The sequence below is a fragment of the Oncorhynchus keta genome, chromosome 13 (genome assembly GCF_023373465.1).
Source record: "Oncorhynchus keta strain PuntledgeMale-10-30-2019 chromosome 13, Oket_V2, whole genome shotgun sequence".
NCBI lineage: Eukaryota > Metazoa > Chordata > Actinopteri > Salmoniformes > Salmonidae > Oncorhynchus > Oncorhynchus keta.
This window is the reverse complement of record NC_068433.1, coordinates 19,509,527-19,534,542: the sequence shown is the minus strand read 5'-3', so window position 1 is coordinate 19,534,542 and position 25,016 is coordinate 19,509,527. Positions and strand designations below refer to the sequence as shown.

The 25,016-nt window shown below is 42.6% G+C and overlaps 1 protein-coding gene across 13 annotated transcripts in view; it reads right to left on the bottom strand.

Annotated features, from left to right (window-relative positions):
* Positions 1-25,016, bottom strand: part of LOC118392710 (adhesion G protein-coupled receptor L3-like) — a 324,261-nt gene that overhangs the window by 279,841 nt on the left and 19,404 nt on the right. For all 13 annotated transcript variants that reach the window (XM_052459521.1, XM_052459531.1, XM_052459520.1 and 10 more), the window contains exon 2: positions 2,724-2,804. The gene's annotated coding sequence lies outside the window, so the exon portion shown is untranslated. The remainder of the gene's footprint in view (positions 1-2,723; positions 2,805-25,016) is intronic.

The window sequence follows — 25,016 nt, the reverse complement described above, 5'->3', positions numbered from 1 at the left end:
CCAGATCTTTCTTAACAAAATTAAATCAAGGAATACACCTATTAGTTGAGTATGTTGAGAAATTATTCTATTAAATTAATAGTATTTTGATTATTTTTCACAATAGCCGAATTCTACAAAAAAATATGCCCATGCATATAATTTCAGACAATTCTAATTTGTATCATGGGGTCATGACATTTCTGCACAGAAACAAGCAATGGGGGGGCGTATCACACCCTGCGAGGACCTCTCCACCTGCTGGGGCAGAGGTGACCGTAAACATGCCTGGGCAAATATATTTCACAGTGTCGTGGTGCCACATGTCAAAAAATTCACCACTACAGATATCAAAAGTGCATCAAACGACTTGTGTCTTTTCACACATTTATGTCGAACACCAACATGTTCCTCATTTGTGGCGTTTGGTCATTTTGTTAGCCAAAGCACCAGAAGACCTGTAAAGTAAACCGTCCTCAGGTTGAATTCAAATTTGAGGACGTTGCAGACATCGCTCCATTCAAACTACTCTGCGTCATTCAGTGAGACCTAGACAACATGGCTGTCATCCCAAACTAACAAAACAAATGGCACTGCTTTAAGATAACAAAACCAAAACCTCGGAGTGCATGTGATCAGAACCCATTGGGGTCAAATAGACCTTACACTGTCGTCACTATGGTAACCTAGATGGGTATGCAAAGCATGCTGGGAAAGGTGTATGAGGTGACTAGTCAAAGGCTCCCCTCCATGTTCCCGCGGCATGGTATCTACCTCACTCTCCTTAGCGATTATGTCTCCTTCCGCCAGAATGGCCTTAAATCAAAGTGACCGCACATTAAGCAATATAAGGTGCATCAAATGAAGGTCGGGAGTTAAGATGTTTTGGAATTAAAGTAGTAATACAAGGATATAAGTTCCTTTGACACCTGTCAAAACTAATATAGTAGTTCATTTGTGAGATACACTCCTACACTCCTTTATGCTAGTAGCAGGCTCCTGCCATTACAATAGATCTGAGAAGAGAGCAGGGGAGTTGAAGTCCCAGAGATTTACATTTAAAAAATATGGCTGCATCTCAGTTGTATTTAATTGTTTCCTCATGCCCTCTGTCCTAGCCTCCTCCTCAAAAGGTATTGGAGGAAAATATCTGAGGGGAGGAACGCAAGGAATCAAGGAAATACAATTGAGATTCCCACTGTACAAGGATATCATCCATTACACATGTGCTAGCTTTAAGATACAATCCAAACATAAGCCCTTCCATACAACATACACAGAGTGTACAAAACATTAGGAACACGTGCTCTTTCCATGACAGACTGACCAGGTGAATCCAGGTGAAAGCTATGATCCCTTAAGGTCACTTGTTAAACCAGTGTAGATGAAGGGAAAGAGACAGGTTAAAGAATGATTTTTAAGCCTTGAGAGAATTGGGACATGGACAAGAGAAAAAGATGTTTGCTTTTGAACAGGGTATGGTAGTAGGTGACAGGGGCACAGGTTTGAGTGTGTCAAGAACTGCAACGACGCTGGGGTTTTTCCACGCTGAACAGTTTCCTGTGTGTATCAAGAATGGTCCACCACCCAAAAGACATCCAGCCAACTTGACACAACTGTGGGAAGCATTACCGTCAACATGGGCCAGCATCCCTGTGGAATGTTTGACACCTTGTAGAGTCCAAGTCCCGACGAAGTGAGGCTGCGAGGTGCAACTCAATAAAACACCCCACTGTTCTCCTATGTTACTCAAAAGCTTCATTGACATCTCGCGACTAATATCCCATTTAGATTTGACTCCTGTCCTTGCTTCATTTCATACTGTGCAGAGGAAAGGACTGGCTGTGACATTAATGCATATTTATTGTACATTAAAACAGGTTATCACTCAGATTACTCTTAGCATAAACGCCTGCACTGTTTTCTGAAAAACCTGTCTGAGGAGGAAATGCCATTCAAATGCTTTCGATTGCCGGGGTGCCATGTACTGTAACTTGCAAAACCTCCTGGTGCGATTCCGTGTGGAGTTATTCAAAAAAGGTGAAATGCCACCTCTTGCTGAATTTCTAAACCGCAAACGGAAACAAGGAGGGGGGTGGCGTTTACTGAAAAACGCACAGCCTGCAGTAATGGGGGAGGGGGGAAGACAAGCATAAGGTATGGGTGGAGAGGTTTTGGGGGGTTGGCGTGGGGCGGGTAGAGACTCGATGCACAGCTAAATGGAAGCCAGCTGCACTTTTGCATGATTACGCAGAAAACATAATTTGCATCAGGAAGCGCAATCCAAACATGCTTGTTGGATGTGCGTGGTTATCAACCAGAAAACTCTCCCATTGCCAAGGGGGCATTGCTTACCAGGGCTGTCCCGTAGTTTTGCATATGTTAATGAGCACCTATCATAGATAATTTCCATAACCATCAACTCATCAAATCGCACACAAGGAAACAAGTGAAATTGGACCCAATGAATGCTCGTCATCAGAATACTGTGTAGGAGACTGCATCTGTATTTCATCTTTCCCTGATGCATATTCATGCTTTCAAAGGAAACTGCAAGGTCGGTTGAATCACTTGAAGAGGGTAACTTGATATCAAGCCAATTTAAAAAAAAAAGTTTTTTTTTGAATCAAGCGTTCATGACTATCTGTTTTTGGGATCGAATTTGAGAAAACAGTGAAGAGAATTGTCTTATGATAATCGCAACTGTTTGATCTGACGAGGAAGTAGATTGACTTGTCACATACCTGGGAGTGATTCTTCTCTTGTCAAAGCTCCTTACAAATCCAGTACATCACATCTCAGAGTCTAGAACCATATATCCCATCCTAGAACAGAGAGAAAGGAACCGGTTAGAATCCAAAATGACTGGATGAGCAAAATAAATAAATAAAAGATATTCACAACACAATGAATCGATTTAATCCATGACGATGATAGGGATATGGATTAGAATCATTTTGAAAATGGCATCATTACAACTTGTTATGATTACACACATGATCATTTGCATGTATATTTTAGCTGCATATTAATGAACTGTTGGTGCATCTTCAGTTGCCCATTAGAAGTTATTTAGCAGCATCCTCATAAATGTTTCAAGTGGTCTGGGTGCACTCTGTATTGGCGATGTGTTGATTATATATGTATGAAGCGCTATTCAGGTCACATCAGCGTTTAATGGCTGATTTATTAGGACCCAACAGGGCCCTTCTGATGGCCGCCGGACAAAGAGCCTGATTTAAACTGCATTAACACTCTGCAGTAAATATCCTCATACGACATCAGCATTTTGATGACCGCTTTTTCTTTCCACCATTTACCTTTTTTGCTGAATGAACACACACACACACACACACACACACACACACACACACACACACACACACACACACCCTCTTGCTCCATTTTCTCTCTCTGTCTTTGAATCAATCAGTCTCTCGCATTTGCTTTCCCTCTTCATCGCTTTGTTTTGCTCGTTCCATTTCTCTTCCCCCGTCATTCTCTCTTTCGATCTTTCCTTCCCTCTGCACTCTCTTTCTTTTCACCTTTTGAAAAGGCTTCAGAGGTGAAGAGGCTGAGTTTAATTACAGCTGAATTAATATGATTTACGACAACTCCCCTATAATTAATTCTACAGAAATGTGTGTAATTGATTTTTAAAAATGTAAAAATACACACTCCCATGGTTTCTTTGTGTGTGTGTGAGAGACCAGCCACGGGCCAAAACATGTGTTGTCATCCTCTCCCTGGAATGATGTTATTGTTTGTGGCAGCAAAAGGAGCTGTGAAATGCATTCCCTTAAAAATTATCTTGATGGAATGTCATCCACATCGCAAACACTAAATGTATGCAGACGGCAGCTGAGGTCCACACATCTGGATCGGAATAGTAAATTATACAAAGGGTTAAATCCGAAATCAAACGAGGGGTTGAATAAGCACTAACCAAATGATAAACGCAATTTCACTCCAATTTGCTTGAACAGAAGTGTAGACTGATTGTGTGGTCTCATCTGACCAAATATATACAAGATTGTATCCTAGCCTACATCATCAAAGCAATACTACAACCTGATGGAAGTACGATATTGCAGTAATGCAGTTCTCTCATGCCTTGTTTTAGTCTGCATTACCAAACTGCCATCTTTGACCTGTTATATTACTCATGCTGTAGCTTTGAGAATGTATAGAAAATACCTGCTCAGACCAATCAATGTAACATGTCAACAGCTGTCACAGTATCGGTTTTAAAAATGAACCATTCTGAAAAGTTCATAGCAACAACACTCACTAAAATCACACTTCCGTTTGATTTGCATCATTTTAATATCAACATGTTGTACCGATGACACGGACACCCTGTACTACAAATGACCGCCTAGACCAGGATTTCCAAAACCTTTCGTCCATATCTGAAAATTCTCAAGACCAAAACCATGTGAAAAAAAACCCTATGTAATTAACAGCCAATGCTAACTTTATTTGGGGCTATGGCGGTCAATTGCAAAACATTTTTAACAGTATTCTGATTTGTCTATATTCATCATCACATACTTTTAAATGTGGGGCTTTGACAGTCAATGACGGCCAACTGCAAATTAGTCTGACAATGTGTCTTCTCACCGCCACTAATGAGATGGGTGTGTTTGATGCATGTCGCATCGGCGCTTCTCAAAGTCAGGGGGCATGGTCAACTGTGCACATTTCTCTGTGGTCACATCCAACTTGGATCGATATTTGGTTTTACGGTGCTTTCAAGACAACTGGGAATTCGGAAAAATACAAGAGAGGCCTGAGTTCCAGAGTTGGAATGCAGAGTTGGATGACCTTTCAAAATGATTTCTGAAAGGTCATCCCCCCCCACAGAGTTCCCAGTTGCCTTGAACACACTGAAATCAGAAGTTGGAGATTTGAGTTCCCAGTTTTAAATTCCCAGTGGTTTTGAATCATTTTCCTTTAGATGTTTAAGGTTAACCACATTACAATGATTTTGAGATAAAGACAAGAAATATATAAAATAAAATATATATATTTATAATAAAAATATTATAATAATTCAAATCTCCGGTCGCGACCCCACATGGGGTTGCGAACCCTAGTTTGGGAACCGCTGGTCTAAACAGTCTACACATCGTCTGGCCCAATGTTATTTCCTCACCAGTAACGCGTGTGCTTCATCGCGTACATTATTCATTAAGTCCAATCCAAATCGGAGGTTGTTGTTAGATTGGCAGACACCATATGTCAATATCTGGAGAACCAGGCTGGTGGTCAGACAGACATAGCATCTGTCAGTTATTTGAAGGTCCATTGGGGTTTGAAGAACCTTTTGCACCAGCCATATTGCACCAATCCCCCCAAGCAAGAGTTTTGCACAGTGGAAACTAGCCGAATTTACAAAGCATTATGTTCACATTGGAGCGAACATCTCAATTGAAAATGGTTTAACTTGCACGCTTAGTGGTCATGGAGAACAACTGTGTACAAATCATGGAAATAAACTCCAGCACACAAGTGATATTGACGCTCCAAATGCAGATTTAAATGGATCTTTATACCAATGTTTCTGTTTTGTTCTTCGTAAGAACACTTTACCCTCTCGTTTTCTTATCCTTCTCTGTCTGAGCTACACATTGAGGTGTTTTCACAGCCAGATATTGGATTTCTTCCACTACTTTCATCGGGGCAGAAGTAGTGGTGGCGACCAGGGATAGGAGCTTCTAAAACCTCTTCAAAGGGTTGTGAAACAGAGACAAATGTGCCTTTCATGAGGCACTTACAGGTGTCTGAGACACTGTTGTATTGCTGTGGGGAGTCTTCACAGGAGTATACACATTTATATCAATTGTCGTGCTGACTAAATAGTAACTTATCCGGAAAGCAACATTTTAGTTGAGAATACCAAACTAAGGAGAAACTTAAAAGCCGCTTTCCATCTAGGTTCATCAAGGTTCAAATCAACATCAACCAAAGAAACCGCATTAACTGAAACGTCACTTTCTTTCAAAAAAAGTCTACCATTTGTTGTCGTATCAGTTTCAGTGCATTTGTATCAGCAAATGAACAGGCATCGAGTGTGGCCTCAGGTTTGATTCATACCATGATTGCGTCCAAGGAAACAGCTATTGTACAACCCGAGATAGTGGACCTTAAAGTCTTCACAATGCGACACACATAAAAGGTTAGTCTATACTGTGTGCTGCGAAACCCAAGACCACTCACAGGCATTTAGTGCACTATACCGAAACAAGTCATATATTCTGCTGTAAGTGCTTTTATCTAGCTTTTAGCGGACTATCCAGAGTTTACAGTCCATTCATACAGCCAACTATAGCTGCTTCATTCTAGGTTTTACAGCACTAGGGACACATAGCCTAATCAAAGGGTTATCACATCAACACTCCTAACAGGCCCATATACCTTCTGCTAAAAAGAAAAACTAGAAAGAGCACACGTTTACAGACTAATGACTGACTAGTGGCTAATGGCTAACGCATGACTAATGACTGACTAGTGGCTAATGGCTAACGCATGACTAATGACTAACAACCTGTGGTGTAAAGTACATAAGTAGTACTTTCAAGTATTTTTACTTAAATAGTTTTACTCCATACATTTTCCCAAAAGTACTCGTTACATTTTGAACGCTTAGGTCATCTCTACTGCCTCTGATCTTGTGGACTCACTAAACACAAGCTTTGTATATAAATTATGTCTGAGTGTTGGAGCGTAACCCTGGCTATAGTTCAAATACAAACTAGAAAATGGTGCCATCTGGTTTGCTTAATAAGGAATTTGAAATGGTTTTCTACACCTTTCACTTTTGATACTTAGGTATATTTAAAACCAAATACTTTTAGACTGTTTCTCAAGAAGGATTGTACTGGGAGACTTGTACTCCAGTCATTTTCTAAGATCTTTACTCAAATATGACAACGGAGTACTTTTTCCACCACTGCTAACAATTGACTAATGGCTGACTAATGCAGGGTGACGGCCTGTGTCGTACACAAAAGGCGAGGCAGTCGTGGTCCCCGGAGCTCATCAAAGAGCGGCTTACTTTGTCAGCTGAGTGGAGAATGTGCTGAGAGCGAGAGAGAGGACGGGAAGTCACAGGACAGGGCTCACTAAGCCACTGTCGCCCGACCGACACACACACACACAAACAAACACACACGTTACTAGTGTGGCGTTACAAGCGACACATTAGCGACAAAACGCGGTAATGGCTGATCCTAGTCTCTCAACTCATTGGGTTGTTACAGGCCAGAACACAGCCAGAGGCTATATGGACAAGGTTAATGTAGAGAAAATGCATTGCGATTGAAGTGTCCTGGTTATGAACAGGACCAGCTTGGAGAGAGTGGATACCACACAAAGTGCTCAATTGACATTGTGTATCCATACTATGGAGTCGAGACGCCGTGGTAGTTTTGTCCATCAAATCTAATAAAACTTGCCATTTATTCATACAAACTTCATGGTTTCCAAAAACGAGTCTGCAAACTGAGTTGCATTTCTCATTGTAGCCTATATAACGACAGGCATGCAATTCCTGAAAACAAGAAGTGGGCCTAGACCTCCATGAATGTGTGTGTATGTGAACAAACAAATTTGATAACACATTTGAATATTCAAGTAAATGAGAGCTTTGTTTTAACCTACAGGTATATAACACATGGCACATATTATTCCAGTAATTCTCAGCAGGTCAAACATTATGTGCTGAGTCAGTCTAGGGGTGTTAGCAGAGGCTATCATTAGGCGTGAATGGGGAAGCAGGACAGACACACACTATGCATAGGCAACATCTGGACCCAAGGGACAAATTAAATGCAGGCTAACTGATAACAATTGACTGCGGTTGCTGGCAACCCAGACCAGAGAACGTGCAGATAGAATGTATTTTTCTGCCTCCCTTACTGCAGCCTTGTTTTCACTTTCTCTGCTCCTCACTCACTCCATCTCGCTCCCTTCTTCTGCATATTCTTATCGTTCTCCCCCCTCTCTCCATCCCTATCCGTCCTTCTCCGCCATGCTCCCTCTGCATCTTCCTATCGTCCTTCCTCTCCAATGTCAACCTCTCAAATCTCCCCCTAAGTCTTCTGCTGAGTCTTCTGTCTCCGTCCTCTCCCTGACTCTCTCTACATCTGCATGACAAAGAGTGGAGGTGGAGACGGGCGTACGCTCAAATAACACCTCCAGCCTTTTTAGATACTCTGCTGCAGTCTCCCACATGCTTGCGTCCTTAATGGCCTTATTAGTGAATGGCAGAACCTTGAACTATGCGAGATGTGTGTTACTGACGTGCTTGTCTCTGTGTGTATTGAGTGTGCAAGCAGACGGTTGTCCCCGTGTGTCCTATGATATGAATGTTGGATAAAGCGTCGAGGAGCGGAGGAGGCTTCCTCATACACCTGCTATGTTCACACAATGAGAGAAGGTAGGTGGGTGGGAAATCTGGTCGTGTAAAACGGCTTCATGCTGAAGATATATTTTTGAAAATGTATACGTCAAAGGTGCACAAGCGTCAACCCCACAATTTGTGAGTCAGAAAACATTTCCAAATACTGGCCACCTTTGTGCGTGTCAAGCAAACCAGAGGCAACCCCACAATGTGTAAAACCCCTTGTTGTAGTAGATACTACTCAAAGTGACCACCTTTGTGCGTGTTCAAGGCGAATTAGCGTCAACCCCACAATTTACAGTAAACATGCAAAACACCTTGTCGAAGGCACCTTTCAAAGATGGCCGCCTTCGCGGGTGTCAAGGCGAACTAGCGTCAACCCCACAATTTTGCCCTCTTCACCGAAGCTTGAGAGGCAAGGTGTGGGGAAAGGAACGGGTGTTTATCTTTGAGATGGAATATCATTATGGTAATGATGCTATTCTTTCTTTGGAATACATACATACTCTCAATGGGATGACCAACCTTGCGGCGGAACATAAAAGTCAATAGAGGAGAAGATTGTATGGGTGACGTTAGTGGGACTTGACACTGGAGGTCCTTCAAAGGGCTACAGCATCGTGTGCATGTACAATCAGACGTTTCGCTTTTCTCCTCCCTCACATAATAACGGCACTTTGCATCACGTTTGCAGTGCAGGGTTATATTGTCGGGCAAGGAGACGTGATCAAGATTAATGCAGACTATTAGAGTATAATACTATTGAACGCAAATACCAATATTCCACTGCAAAGGAAAATTATCTAAATTATCTAAATTATCTGAAGAAATATGTAAAGGCGTGGAGGAATAATATGCAGACATGAAACTCAACATGTGCACAAAAGCACTGCAACACACATCGACACTAAAACTGTGTTTTGGCATTGGAAATGGGTTCCAAAACAAACCTGCATCTGATTGAAACTGGGGATCGAGTTACTGGCAAGGCCCGTCTAGTGTCCTGCTTCCATGTGTAAGGAGCGGGGTCGGGCACACACAATGCTCCCATTCAGGCTTTGTGGAAGACAGCCGAGATATCCCAGGACCCCTGTAACAGGGGGGTTAGAAAGGGTGCCTATTTCTCCACGAGGTGATGAACAACGTCAAATGTACTACTACATGTAGATTGTGTCCCAAATGGCACCATATTCCCTATATAGTGCACTACTTTTGACCAGAGCCTATGGGCCCTGGTCAAAAGTAGTGCGTAGCTCACTATATAGGGAATGTGGTGCCATTTGGGATACAAACAGACACGACTGAACCTGTATCAACATCTTAAATGGGCAGCCTGACCTTGTATTGGTCTACACGTAATAACACAAGGGAACATGTCGCTCTTTTATATCACATTGTGGACAAGTGTTTAGGTCCCACTGTGATACTGTTAAATTGGCCTGTCCAGGTGAAAAATTGACATTAAGAAGAGAGGGATTAGGAGTTAAAGACACTGGACTACATATTGGAGTTGATTGGAAGTCTCTCCTCCACCCATGATCAGTGCTATTTTGTCTTTCATTAGTTAGTGGCAAATGAACTACTTCCTAATACGACACAGTATAACACAACAAGTCACCTAACTTCTACGGATAACCTTCTTGATTTATCACCGACTTCTTTTCGTATCAAGGCAGCTAGTGTGTAAAAGTCCCCCCAAAAAAAGACAACAAAAAAAAGGTATCAGACGTAATTGATCCGACAACTCCCCCATTTCCCAGTTTTGGTATTCATTTCCCATTAGCAAAAACACAAGATATGCCCTTTGACCTTTGAGGTAGTTCAATTCTGAGTAGCTCCAAAACGAATAATGGAAAATTATTTCAGTAGAGAGTATGAGCCCGTGTCTACCTGCACGCCTGCGCGCACACGCACAAACACACACACGTCGCAAATCATAGCACCGCACAAGCTGATTGACCATTTCTGTCAAAGCCCACAATGTCTGGAAGAATTACACACGGACCGCGCAGCAATACATCCTAAACGTACATCTGACAGAGGCTTTTAAAACACAGACAACGCAGGCAGAGCAGCCATCCATGCGTAAAATTGGACAGCCATCCCTCAGCCCAGGCATACATCTATGGCTGGCTTTACATGGGGAGAAGCACAATAGAATGAACTTCTGATTTAAAAAAAAAAAAAAATGTAGAAAGTAATTGAATCCGGGATTCAATAGTGCTGGATTACAGTCACAAAAACATGGCCATGTGAATTCCACGCTCAGCAGGGGGTGAACAATGTATTCATTCAAGACTGACTGATTGAATAACTATCATGTTGGTTCTACTCACAAACTATTGGGAAAGAAAGTGCGCACTTGTTTTGTATATAAAATGCTGGAATATGAATTCCTTGACAATGATAGTTATAAGATATTCTCGATCCTTTTCGAAAAATACAAGCGGACGATCTCCCATAGCAATCAATGAATAAAACGGACCGCCCAAAGAGGCATTCTGAACGGTGCCTGGAAAAAGTCAATTGGGTGTGATGCGAGAAACAACCGAGAATGTGAAAGGACTTAAGCACACGATTTACTGAGACGGCCTAATCCACTTGTAGCCATCCATCTTAAAAAAAGGCATGATGACAGTATGTGCAGAAAAAGGGTCCTGTAACAGTTTGCTACAACAGCCAATAATTCCGTATGAGACCTATAAAGGTTACGGGGGGGTCACTGAATGTGTAACCCCTAAATCCACAGGTTATCAACCCAGCAAATCACATTTGTGTTGCCAAGTTTACATTAAACATGTAGACTAAAAAAAATATATAATAATAAAAAATTTAAATAAAAATAGGGATGGAGTGATAGGCATCTCTGTTTTGGTGAAGCCCTGTTGCATTATTCTCTGCCGGTGGCTGACGCGATAAGAACTGACAGTCGACTGCTGTAAAGTGACATTGTGCCTCGGTAAACGTGTTCAATTCTTGTTAGGGGCAGGGAGAGATAAGGGCCGTGTCCTCATCGGGTAGCTAGATGCCCCTTGCTAATGTTTAGCCTGGAATACCATTAAAGCTAGCAGGAGACAGTAAATAGCAGTGTTGGTAGTAAACATTTGGGTTTCAAATGAAAACTCAACAAAACCAAAGAGTGTTTGGCATCTTCGAAATGAGAAGTCCTCAGATATATCGCCTTCTCTGAGCGTCGCCGAGGGTGACATTGTGATGAATTGCTCAAGCAGAGTCATGATTCCAGTCGTCAATAGCTTTCCAGATAAACTTGGGCAGTTTATTTTCTATGAACTGGGATATTCCGTCACAAAAATAAAGAATTCAGTCATTTCAGGCTGAAAAAAAAAGGGCCGAAGCAATCATAATGGCAGGCAGTGTGTTGTGGGTAGCGGTTCTATGCTTGACCGAGGAACATGGGGCTGCATACTAATGTCACTGGGATTCTTTGAAGCAGATTGCGAGCACTCGCTATTGGCCAATTTTCAAATTGAGCAGATTGCAAGCAAAACAACAGACAACAATTGTCTAAGTCTATACATTGCTTATGAGTGTCTGTCTAATTTACTCACGTCAATGTGCACTTTCCTTTTCCAATCCTCCTCACTTCCACAGCCAACAGAATAGCCCCTCAATTTAATGTCAGACCATGGAGAGGTAAGACTGATCCATTATGATGGTGGTGATGGTGGTTGTTGTTGTTAGGGTTTCTTGCTTAAGGTCAAATGAGGTTCAACTTTTTAATTTAGCCCAGCAACAGAATTCAACCCAGCAGTCTTGTGGGGTAACAGTATAGCACAGTTAAGCAGCGGCAGACCTACTCAGAGTTACGGATCTCTCAGTAGAGATTGTTCTGGCTCCTGTTACTCAGGTCAAAGACAGGTCGAGGAATGAGATTTTTCAGAACGAGGTGTGAGGACCATGAGATTGGATGCCGCGTTTTGCATGTCATTAAAATTGTACACGGCGCTAACAAAAACAAACTGACGGCGCATGGTAACTGACAGAGGGAGACAGATGGCTGTCGGAGAGGGGTTTCTTATGCATGAGGACTCTGCATCTGTTGGTGTGCGACTTCAGATCTCATGGCCGGGGTGACGTTCTAGCGGGGAAAGTATTGTTCATATGGAAGCAAACAAAAGCTGAGCGCTGTTATCTGTGTTCAAAGAAATCCAGCCATTTTATTTGGGGAGACCTAACTCCTGCACAATAGAGTTGGAGCCGCAATCCTACTCAGGAGGCCTTGAAAGCAATTAAGGACCCAGTCAATCTCTTGACACCCAGGTGGGGTGACACTGCTAAAATAATGGCTTCAGTTAATCAGATGGGCAAAGAGCCTTGAAGGAAAAACCAGCAGGACACTGCAGCCCCCTCAAGACCAGGGTTGGCCACCTTTGTCATACGAGAGACAACGGTACGGGACCTGGGGTTGGCAACCTTTGTCATCTGTCAAAACAGATCCAAACATCATAAAATGTGTATAAAGTGGTTGTATGGCCACAGTCCAGGCTGACTCTCCGTCCAGGCTCTTCTCAGAGACAGGCTCTAATTGGACATGATGGTTGAGAGCCTGAGAGGTGCTCTCTTATTCGGTGTGCTTTTCCCTTTTATTAAAAATTAAAGTGCGATTCGGATGCTCAATTTGCATTCAGCCAGACAATGGAGAGAAGGTTCCAATTCTCTCCACCCCCCCCTCTCCCTCCCCCTCCCCCTCTCCCTCGGCAGAGTCCAGAGCAAGATCGATGCACCAAAAGCACTTCTTTCCTGTTCAATTTCATCCTTTAGCGTCAGTACAATTAAAACTGCATCTTGACCATCTTTCCAATCCACATTTCCCCCACAACCAAGACAGTCAAAGTCATCAGTCGAACGCGGTGCAAAAAAAGCCTTCCCCGGGGCAGGAGCATTGGCATCACGTATTCCACACTCCCAATGATTAGATGGAAGGCCAGGTTATTGACCACTTCAGGATGGAGGATTCATTGGACGGAGGGGCTGTACGTTTGTAGCTAATGATGAATTTCATAGGGTCACGAGGAGCCAATCTGAAGCCAAGCAGTGGGTGGAGAAAGGTGGCCAACTCTTCCGATGGAGGTTTTGGCCTATTAGGGAAGGAGAAAGCGGCTGCCTGTTGTATTGAGGCATGTATTGGTCCGAATACTCTGTTCACGTGTCAAAGGATTCTATATTGAGTGGGGATGACAAGAGCATCAGGTGAAAGGACAAAGTTGTTTTAAATATGAGTATCAATTCAAGCCTAGTTTCAGATTGTGCTAGGCAGTCATGGAAAGACCGGATGCTTTTGTAATTAGTTAAATGCACCAATCTCACTGTTACTATTATAAATTAAATGTCAGGTTGATAAATTGGCAGAGTGCTTTTGTAACTAATACAACAGAATTTGCTCGCCATCTCACCATTTAGACCCCTTCAGCATTTCAAATGCCACATTTCAGTTTGAGCGCCAGACCTACATTATGAGTTTATGTACCGTAAGCCAACGTCACATCAGTTTATCTTGATCGCAGCGCATCAACTGACACATGTGCACTGCCATATTCCCATGTGCAGATAGAAATCAGTTAGTGACCTGGGTGTAGTGACTGCATTTAAGCTGCTGCTCCAATTATTTCTGCCCAGTTGCAATTATACGAGGCTACCCAGCTGTGTTTGACACAAAGCTGGCTTTCCGAGGGCTTACCACCACCAAAAACATAAACAAGATTAGAGACCGTAACCTTTCACATCGACTCATCTCTGACAGCGGAGCCAGTAAGTGGACATTTGGTCTCGCCAGCCGCACCACCGCCACAAACTATACAACAACAACAAAAATATTCACCACAGTGAGGTGCTTAAATGTCTTACTGCAAGGGGCTGAAAGAGAGAAAAAAAACGAGTTGCAATGTGCCTCCCCGAATTAGATTGCTTTGTGCCGGGCAAAAGTTATCTATGATTGTCATCTCAATCAATTCTGTTCATTGGGGGGGCTGTAGCCACAGGAATGGCACAGAAATATCCCGGTTGATATCACATTAAAGTTAAAGCCACAGGAATGGCACAGAAATATCCCGGTTGATATCACATTAAAGTTAAAGACATAGGACCCTGGCAGATTAAGAGCAACTTAAACTGTGCTCTATCCAAATGGCTCCGTATCCCCTCAATGACCTCTGGTCAAAAGTACTACATAGCGAATAGGGTGCCATTTTAGACAAAGACTGCTGCAACAATATCATGACTGCGAGTGCCTATTAATCATTAAGGGTGGGAGTTGAACTGTGAAGGATCAAACCTGAGCTCATAGTCTAGCTACCTACTGTAGTCTCACATTGCTCCAGTATGATAAACATGCTCATAAATTCTTTCATTGGTCTAGATATGAGCTGATATGTAGCCATCCATTTGGCATGTACAGCACTGAAAGTTTACAGTTCATCTTGACTGAATTGGTATTCCCCACCCCATTGTGGTAATTTATGAGACCATGGCCTGTGAATAACTAGTCAGCCCAGATCTGACTGCATGCCTGTGACATCAGTTGCAAGTTAACGAATTACCACAGTGCGAGCAGATGGCTGTTCGCCGGTTAAGGTAAAGCCTAGGTATCAGCTCAAGTCTTCAGGTCTCAGCCAAGGTTACTCATCACTTAATTAAACATGGTTCACCAAACCACCTCCAACACATAGCACCTAAATAAAAGTGATAAAAGCTAAATACAAATCTAACAATCGTTGTACAAATTTCCCTCCATCCATTGTTACAGCTGGAAGAAATCCTGCTGAGATCTTGCTCTGTACTACGGATGTGATGTGTAGGATGTGATGTGTCTATATGTAGGCTGTGCATAGCCACTAGTTATGGACAAGGCAGACGGAGTGAGCCTTGTTGAACGGATGTGGCTGTCAAACGTCAGGGTGAAGAGGACGGGACGTTCAGAGCGCTCTGTCGTACCGATGATAAACGGATGTAATATGGCACCAGTCACCCAGCAGAACCAGTCAATACTACTGAGCAGAGGAATGCTAGAGGGACAATGGGAGACTGTGGACCTTGTTATGGAATGACAAAAATCTAGGGGAGGGCAGTGGAGGGTGGGGGGGATCTTATTCAATACACGTTTCAACAGTCAGCCACTGGCGTACCACACACCCCCAAAACTCGGGGGGCTCCCAGATAGCATATGAACACATCATAAGACATGGTAAAAAAAAAAAAGTGAAAAAAAAGTGTATATATACATATATATATATATATATATATCAGGAAATTATCTTCATAAAACTGCACAATTTTCCCTCAGCCCCATGGCCATCCTTGGACCTTGCGGGTGAGCACTAGTCAGTCAATAGTAGTGCACTATATAGGGAATACGGTGCCATTCGGAACGAAGCCATCGTCTGGTTTAAGAATGATCGCGGAAAGCTACCACTTGATACGCAGATTTAATATAGCATTTTTTGGCAAACGCTTAAATATTTGGTGAACAAATAGGGTCTGTTACAACTTTGAAAGGCATATTTTCAGGTGAAACCATCATCAGGTTTATCCGATGTAGGGAATACCAGGAAATGAAGGCTTCTACACCACTGTGTCAACCTAAAGTAGGGGTTGTTTATTGTGGTTTAATCCTCCTGAACCATAACACCTCAACATCATTCCTACAGATCTGTAAAGAAATATTTAATTAATCAGAAAACCTGGAGACGTGAACAGACAGACAGAGACAGAGCAAGCCACACAGACACACGTTCCAGGTTAGCCCCAGCCAGAAGAGCGTGTGGCCCTCTGACCGTGAGAAGAGAGGCTGCTGGGGGTCTATGAAAGCCTGCTCCAGCCCTTGACTGAAGGTGATAGCTCTGTGTACAAGGGCGAGTGGAAAAGGCCCCCTTTTCCAGCTCCTCACCCTGCGGGGCCCCTGCCTGCGCGCCATCACAGTTATCGGCTGCTTATTATTTGGCTGAATGAGCCGGAGCGGGGCTCCTGGGGGCGCTGCTGACATAATGACTGATTACAGTCTGCGGCTCCCACGAAATCCCAACGTTGCCACCAACAGGCAGCCGGCAGCTCGGCACCGCGGGAGAGGCCAGGGGGAGCGATGACAGCCTAACTGAGCCACCTCTCTACCTGTCACGGCTGACAGAGACGCGGCTGGACACCTGGGTCACTCCGTGCCCATCACGGATTGTCACGAACCCACTACCTCACGTCTACCCCAAAGTCCAGGTTGACATATCCGGTGTACATGGCAACACTTTCTTTTATTATGACAGGAGACAGGTGGTATACATGATTTGCATGATCCCTCTCTACCTGCCTTTCAAGTTCCTGCACTCAGGGTTGCCATATCTGTGGTTTTCTAGCTAAATTAGGCTACTTGGTATACTTCAGGAAACAGCAGAGGGAACACCCCCCTATCCACATCGATGGAACAGTAGTGGAGAGGGTAGCAAGTTAAGTTCCTCGGCATACACATCACAGACAAACTGAATTGGTCCACTCACACAGACAGCATCGTGAAGAAGGCGCAGCAGTGCCTCTACAACCTCAGGAGGCTGAAGAAATTCGGCTTGTCACCAAAAGCACTCACAAACTTCTACAGATGCACAATCGAGAGCATCCTGGCGGGCTGTATCACCGCCTGGTACGGCAACTGCTCCGCCCTCAACCGTAAGGCTCTCCAGAGGGTAGTGAGGTCTGCACAACGCATCACCGGGGGCAAACTACCTGCCCTCCAGGACAGCTACACCCCCCGATGTTACAGGAAGGCCATAAAGATCATCAGGGACATCAACCACCCGAGCCACTGCCTGTTCACCCCGCTATCATCCAGAAGGCGAGGTCAGTACAGGTGCATCAAAGCTGGGACCGAGAGACTGAAAAACAGCTTCTATCTCAAGGCCATCAGACTGTTAAACAGCCACCACTAACATTGAGTGGCTGCTGCCAACACACTGACACTGACTCAACTCCAGCCACTTTAATAATGGGAATTGATGGGAAATGTAAATATATCACTAGCCACTTTAAACAATGCTACCTAATATAATGTTACATACCCTACATTATTCATCTCATATGCATACATATATACTGTACTCTATATCATCGACTGCATCCTTATGTAATACATTTATCACTAGCCACTTTAACTATGCCACTTTGTTTACATACTCATATGTATATACTGTACTCAATACCATCTACTGTATGCTGCTCTGTACCATCACTCATTCATGTATCCTTATGTACATATTCTTTATCCCCTTACACTGTGTATAAGACAGTAGTTTTGGAATTGTTAGTTAGATTACTTGTTGGTTATTACTGCACTGTCGGAACTAGAAGCACAAGCATTTCGCTACACTCGCATTAACATCTGCTAACCATGTGTATGTGACAAATAAAATTGGATTTGATTTGATTCCTTTGAAAACAATGTCGTGGGTGACAATGTATTGGTCGCAGGTTTTTGGGCTAATTCTAAGTTGCTCTGTGGCCACCATGGCAGAAACAAAAAACGTTTCTATTTCACTGTGACTTGCTGCTGCTATCAGGCAATGAGGCAGGCTGTTGCTGAGTGAGTGAGTGAGTGAGTGAGTGAGTGAGTGAGTGAGTGAGTGAGTGAGTGAGTGAGTGAGTGAGTGAGTGAGTGAGTGAGTAGGGCCGGAGGGGTGGGTGTGTGTGTTGAGAGAGCACTGCAGCCTAGTCCACTATTGGCTAAGTCACGTGAGTGAGAGGAGACAGAGCAGCACGTTCACGTAGTGACAACGTTTTAACAGTTGTAGGTAGTCTATTTAACTTGTCATTATTTTTGGGATTTCACCTTTATTTAACCAGGTAGGCAGTTTGAGAACAAGTTCTCATTTACAATTGCGACCTGAAATGGATGAGAGGGAATTTGAAATGTCAGTTATGGAACTCCCTCACCTGCTTCTGTTATGGGGAAAAGTGCTCAATGAAACTGACATTAAATGTGGAGAATAACATTTGCATTTATTAACATTTGTTGGCCATCAAGTTGCCTATCCATGTATATGCCATTGTAGGCTACTGTACAGTTTACAAGAAATATGTTGACATTACTAGATCACTGGAGTCATTACAAATCAATCTGCCACTTATGTGGTCTACCTGGAAAGGCCTATAACTTCAGTGTATTGCTGTTGTAGTCTTGTGTTATTATGCTATTATTAAAATGGCCATGTTCAGTTAAATAAATTGGAAGTTTTTCGCAATTGCCGATCAGTTCCCATAACGCATTAAATTGACATAAATCAGTCAGATTGAGCTACATGTATAAAAAATAAAACACTGGCTGCTGTTGACAAGCATATTCACTTCACATACATATTAATATTTAATTCAGTGATTGAAAGTACAACCCCATCTTTAGTAGCCTATTCCAGCAGGCTATTGGGAAACACAAGAAATTACCATAGAAAATCGCCAAGCTATTCAGCCTGTTGATTTGAACTAAAAGCAAGCTGTTAAATGGTTCTGTTTACATCTTGCCTAGGCTACTGTAGACTATCTGATATAAGACGTATGCCAATAGGCTACCTGCAACCCAAAGTTGAATTACAATCATAAACCCAGATTATAGCTATTGAAATGACAAGTCAATCTCACAAAAAAATAAAAAATGGACCGTTTATAACGGTTTGTAGTCTTAATAACATCTGGTTTGTGATATACACACGCGCACCATGGCTAACGGCTGTATCCAGGCACTGCGCGTTGCGTCATGCATTATTGCTTTAATCATAGCAGTCAAACGAGTTAAAATCCACATTGATTGATGTAAAATGATCTGGCGAGTTTAATAAAAGGGCAAATTACCTTTTCAAATATGTTTATTATGTCATAATTCACAAGAAATATTATTTTGATTTCAACCGAATGTGGCTTCGAATGTCGTTACAAATTACTTTGATATTACTTCTTTATTGGCTAGATAACGTTGGGGGAAAAGGGTTTATTGTATACATGTGGCAACTCCTGCTCTGAAAAACAACTAATTGGGCTTGTTTTCAGGCAGGTTTTGAGTGGACATTTTTGCGATACCTGGCAACCCTGCCTACACTCTTATGAATGACACACAAACACTCACACACACACACACACACACACACACACACACACACACACGTGGGCACGAGTGTCAAAATACGTATGAAAAGAGCACGACAGGGGAGGTCTGCATTGTCAATATCAACAGCCACCCTTTTCAAATGACAGAAGAAGAACTACCCTGCTTATGCGCTTTTCAGACGACGTCGGCTTTTAGGCAGTTAATAAAGTTCAAGGTAAGACAAAAACGGGTCATTTTTTAAAAACGTTTTGCTCCAGCAGGCCGCTGCATCAATCCAGGCATCTCCACATTGAAAGGTGAGTAAGGTCTGGCAGGCAAGATTATTTTGCAGTTGGCTCCGCAGCACCACAAACTGAAAGGGGAACCTTTCCTTATATACCAACCTGGGTAATTTTCATTAGACACAAAATGTTAGAAAATGGACTGAAACAGGGAGGGACTACCTGACCCTGTCCAATAATAAATGCTCATTTTTGATTCTTACAGTGTGCCATAATGATTATGATCCTGGTTCAAGAGATGATTGCAGGCACACAGTGGTTGGGACTGGAATAGACAACATCACTACTCCCATGGGCCAATCGCATGCATCATTGTGAGTGAGTGACTGCTGTTAGGAGCCTCCTGGATAAGGCAGTCTGTCCCGCTCAGTTTATATCCAATCCTATCACTATTGATTAGTGATAACTATTTGGGCTCAGACAACTGTAGCGGGAGATACTGAAATAGATTTAAAAGATGCACTCGAGATCAGATTCTGATCAAGCGAATGGATTGAGCCCCGTTGAATGTATTGGAAATGTGCATTCTACTAATTAAAAAAGGAACCTTCCACGCAATATTACACTGTATATGCATAATTCAAAACAGGAATAGTACTAAGGCCTATTGGGCTTGATAGAAATGCTTCTATTCATCATTACCTTTCAGATAACGAAGGGAAAATACAGAAGTGTAAAGGACTTTGTTTATCAACACCGTCATATGCCATTTTATGCTGAATTGGAAGACCTCAGATCGTATGGCAGATGGGCTTTTGAGGACATTGTAGTCTTGCAAAAAAAATATTATGCATTATACAAGTGTTTACTTCTGGTTATGACACAATATTGTGGATTATCGCCTCAAAAATGGACTGACACTGGCCATTGTACTGTTCTCCTGACTCAGATGCATTTGGTAACATTTCCACATGCAAATAGGACTTACTACCACTGACATGTGGTGCATTCGGAAAGTATTCAAACCCCTTGACTTTTTCCACTGTTACTTTACAGCCTTATTCTAAAATTGATTAAATTGTCCCCCCCCCCTCAATCTACACACAATACCCCATAATGACAAAGCAAAAACAGTTATCATTTGTTAAAATGTATAAACAAATTTAAACTGAAATGTTACATTCACATAAGTATTCAGACCTTTTACTCAGTACTTTGTTGAAGTACCTTGGGCGGCGATTATAGCCTCGAATCTTCTTGGGTATGATGCTACAAGCTTGGCACACCTGTATTTGGAGAGTTTCTCCCATTCTTCTCTGCAGATCCTCTCAAGCTCTGCCAGGTTGGATGGGGAGCATCGCTGCACAGCTATTTTCAGATCTCTCCAGAGATGTTCGATTGGGTTCAAATCTGGGCTCTGGCTGGGCCACTCAAGGACATTGAGACTTGCCCCAAAGCCACTACTGTATTATCTTGGCTGTGTGCTTAGGGTTGTTGTCCTGTTGGAAGGTGAACCTTCCCTACAGTCTGAGGTCCTGAGGGCTCTGGAGCAGGTTTTCATCAAGGATCTCTGTACTTTGCTCTGTTTCTTTCCTTCGATCCTAGTCTCCCAGTCCCTTCTGCTGAAAAACATACCCACAGCATGAGGATGCCACCACCATGCTTCACCGTAGGGATGGTGTCAGGTTTCCTCGAAACATGACGCTTGACATTCAGGCCAAAGAGATCAATCTTGGCTTCATCAGACCAGATCATCTTGTTTCTCATGATCAAAGTCCTTTAGCTGCCTTTTGGCAAACTCCAAGTAGGCTCTCATGTGCCTTTTACTGAGGAGTGGCTTCCGTCTGGCCACTGTACCATCAAGGCCTGATTGGTGGAATGCTGCAGAAATGGTTGTGCTTCTGGAAGGTTCTCCCATCTCAGAGTGACCATCGGGTTCTTGGTCATCTCCCTAACCAAGGCCCTTCTCCTCCGATTCCTCAGTTTGGCCGGGTGGCCAGCTCTAGAAAGAGTCGTGGTGGTTCCAAACTTCTTCCATTTAAGAATGATGGAGGCCACTGTGTTCTTGGGCACCTTCAATTCTGCATAAATGTTTTGGTACCCTTCCCCAGATCTGTGCCTCGACACAATCCTGTCTCGGAACTCTAGGGACAATTCCGTTGACGCCATGGCTTGGGTTTTTGCTCTGACATGCACTGTCAACTGTGTGACATTGTTTAGACAGGCGTGTGCCTTTCCAAATCATGTCCAATCAATTTAAATTTACCACAGGTGGACTCCAATCAAGTTGTAGAAACATCTCAAGGATGATCAATGGAAACAGGATGCACCTGAGCTCAATTTCGAGTCTCATAGCAAAAGGTCTGAATTCGTATGTAAATAAGGCATCTGTTTTCAACATTTCATAGATTTGAGGGAACAAAACTTGGAGTTTTTTATTTAATCCATTTTAGAATAAGGTTGTAACGTAACTAAATGTGAAACAAAGGAAAAGGTGTACAGTGCCTTCAGAATGTACAGTGGCGCAAAAAAAGTATTTAGTCAGCCACCAATTGTGCAAGTTCTCCTGTAATTTTCATTATATGTACACTTCAACTATGACAGACAAAATGAGAAAAAAATCCAGAAAATCACCTTGTAGGATTTTTAATTAATTTATTTGCAAATTATGGTGGAAAATAAGTATTTGGTCACCTACAAACAAGCAAGATTTCTGGCTCTCACAGACCTGTAACTTCTTCTTTAAGAGACTCCTCTTTCCTCCACTCGTTATCTGTATTAATGGCACCTGTTTGAACTTGTTATCAGTATAAAAGACACCTGTCCACAACAAACAGTCACACTCCAAACTCCACTATGGCCAAGAGCAAAGAGCTGTCAAAGGACACCAGAAACAAAATTGTAGACCTGCACCAGGCTGGGAAGACTGAATCTGCAATAGGTAAGCAGCTTGGTTTGAAGAAATCAACTGTGGTAGCAATTATTAGCAATTATGGAAGACATACAAGACCACTGATAATCTCCCTCGATCTGGGGCTCCACGCAAGATCTCACCCCGTGGGGTCAAAAGGATCACAAGAACGGTGAGCAGAAATCCCAGAACCACACGTGAATGTGTGAATGACCTGCAGAGAGCTGGGACCAAAGTAACAAAGCCTACCATCAGTAACACACTACGCCGCCAGGGACTCAAATCCTGCAGTGCCAGGCGTGTCCCCCTGCTTAAGCCAGTACATGTCCAGGCCCATCTGAAGTTTGCTAGAGAGCATTTGGATGATCCAGAAGAAGATTGGGAGAATGTCATATGGTCAGATGAAACCAAAACCTTTTGGTAAAAACTCAACTCGTCGTGTTTGGAGGACAACGAATGCGGAGTTGCATCCAAAGAATACCATACCTACTGTGAAGCATGGGGGTGGAAACATGATGCTTTGGAGCTGTTTTTCTGCAACGGGACCAGGACGACTGATCCGTGTAAAGGAAAGAATGAATGGGGCCATGTATCGTGAGATTTTGAGTGAAAACCTCCTTCCATCAGCAAGGGCATTGAAGATGAAACGTGGCTGGGTATTTCAGCATGACAATGATCCCAAACACACCGCCCGGGCAACGAAGGAGTGGCTTCTAAAGAAGCATTAAGGTCCTGGAGTGGCCTAGCCAGTCTCCAGATCTCAACTCCCTCCAAAGATTTTCTATGGAATTGAAAGTCTGCGTTGCCCAGCAACAGCCCCAAAACATCACTGCTCTAGAGGAGATATGCATGGAGGAATGGGTCAAAATACCAGCAACAGTGTGTGAAAACCCTGTGAAGAATTACAGAAAACGTTTGACCTCTGTCATTGCCAACAAAGGGTATATAACAAAGTCTTGAGAAACTTTTGTTATTGACCAAATACTTATTTTCCACCATAATTTGCAAATAAATTCATTTAAAAAAAATCATGTGATTTTCTGGATTTTCTTTTCTAATTGTCTGTTATAGTTGAAGTGTACCTATGATGAAAATTACAGGCCTCTCTCATCTTTAAGTGGGAGAACTTGCACAATTGGTGTCTGACTAAATACTATTTTGCCCCACTGTATGTATGTGTGGTGTACAGAGATGAGGTAGTCATTAAAAACAAAAATCATGGTAACCCCCCCATTATTGCACAGAGTGAATCCATGCTATTTATTATGAGACTTGTTGAGCACGTTTAAAAAAATAAGTTTTTTTTTTCACTTTTATTTAACCAGGTAGGCAAGTTGAGAACAAGTTCTCATTTACAACTGTAACCTGGCCAAGATAAAGTAAAGCAGTTTGACATATATAACAGTTACACATGGAATAAACAAACATACAGTCAATAATACAGTAGAAAAATAAGTCTATACACAATTTGAGCAAATTAGGTGAAATAAGGGAGGTAAAGGCAATAAATAGGCCATGGTGGCAAAGTAAATACAATATAGCAATTAAAATAATGGAATGGTAGATTTGACAGTAGATGAGTGTGCAAAGTAGAAATACTGGGGTGCAATGGAGCAAAATAAATAAATACAGTAGGAGAAGAGGTAGTTGTTTGGGCTATTTATAGATGGGCTATGTACAGGTGCAGTGATCTGTGAGCTTTTTGAAAAACAAATGTGCAGGTGTGGTTGGAAACCCAAGGTGTAGGGTGCCATTTGGGACACAATTAAGACATTTATCATTTGAAAACCTTTGCGATAACTTGATGGGTGGCATCTGTATTCCTTAGGCATGTGACACATTTGGCATTGTCCACCATTGTACAGTGCAGTATAGGAACTATACATTGATATTTATGATATGATGCATGCAACTAAAGCCTTTTTGATCAGCAATTAGTGGTCAGATCACGAGGTCTCCATGGTTTGGGAGGCATAAATAAGAAGTGTCATCGTCATTCATTTGTATGCGACTGCAGGTGCACTTGCTCATTACGGATTCAGATCCAAACCTGCCTTCCAAACAGGCCATAAATTAACCCAAGTCCCTCCAATTTAGCAGAAAAAGCCCTGTTTTGTTTGCGTCCCCACCACACCTCGTTATGGAAAAAACCTCCAAACATAGCAAAGCTTCAATATCAATCTTCTCCTCAGAAAACTTGTCACATTGTAAAATACATATAGACAAATGGATCACATTTTACAGAGTAGTAAAGAGGTTGATGTACTGGGGCTTCGTCGGACTATGTCAGTTTAATAGCTTCTTGGTGCCTTTTAACACCAGGAGGATCATAAGAGAAGCTAGGATTCCTTCAAATGCTAAATCGACATTTCAGGAATTATAGCCAGCATATAAATTATTTCACAT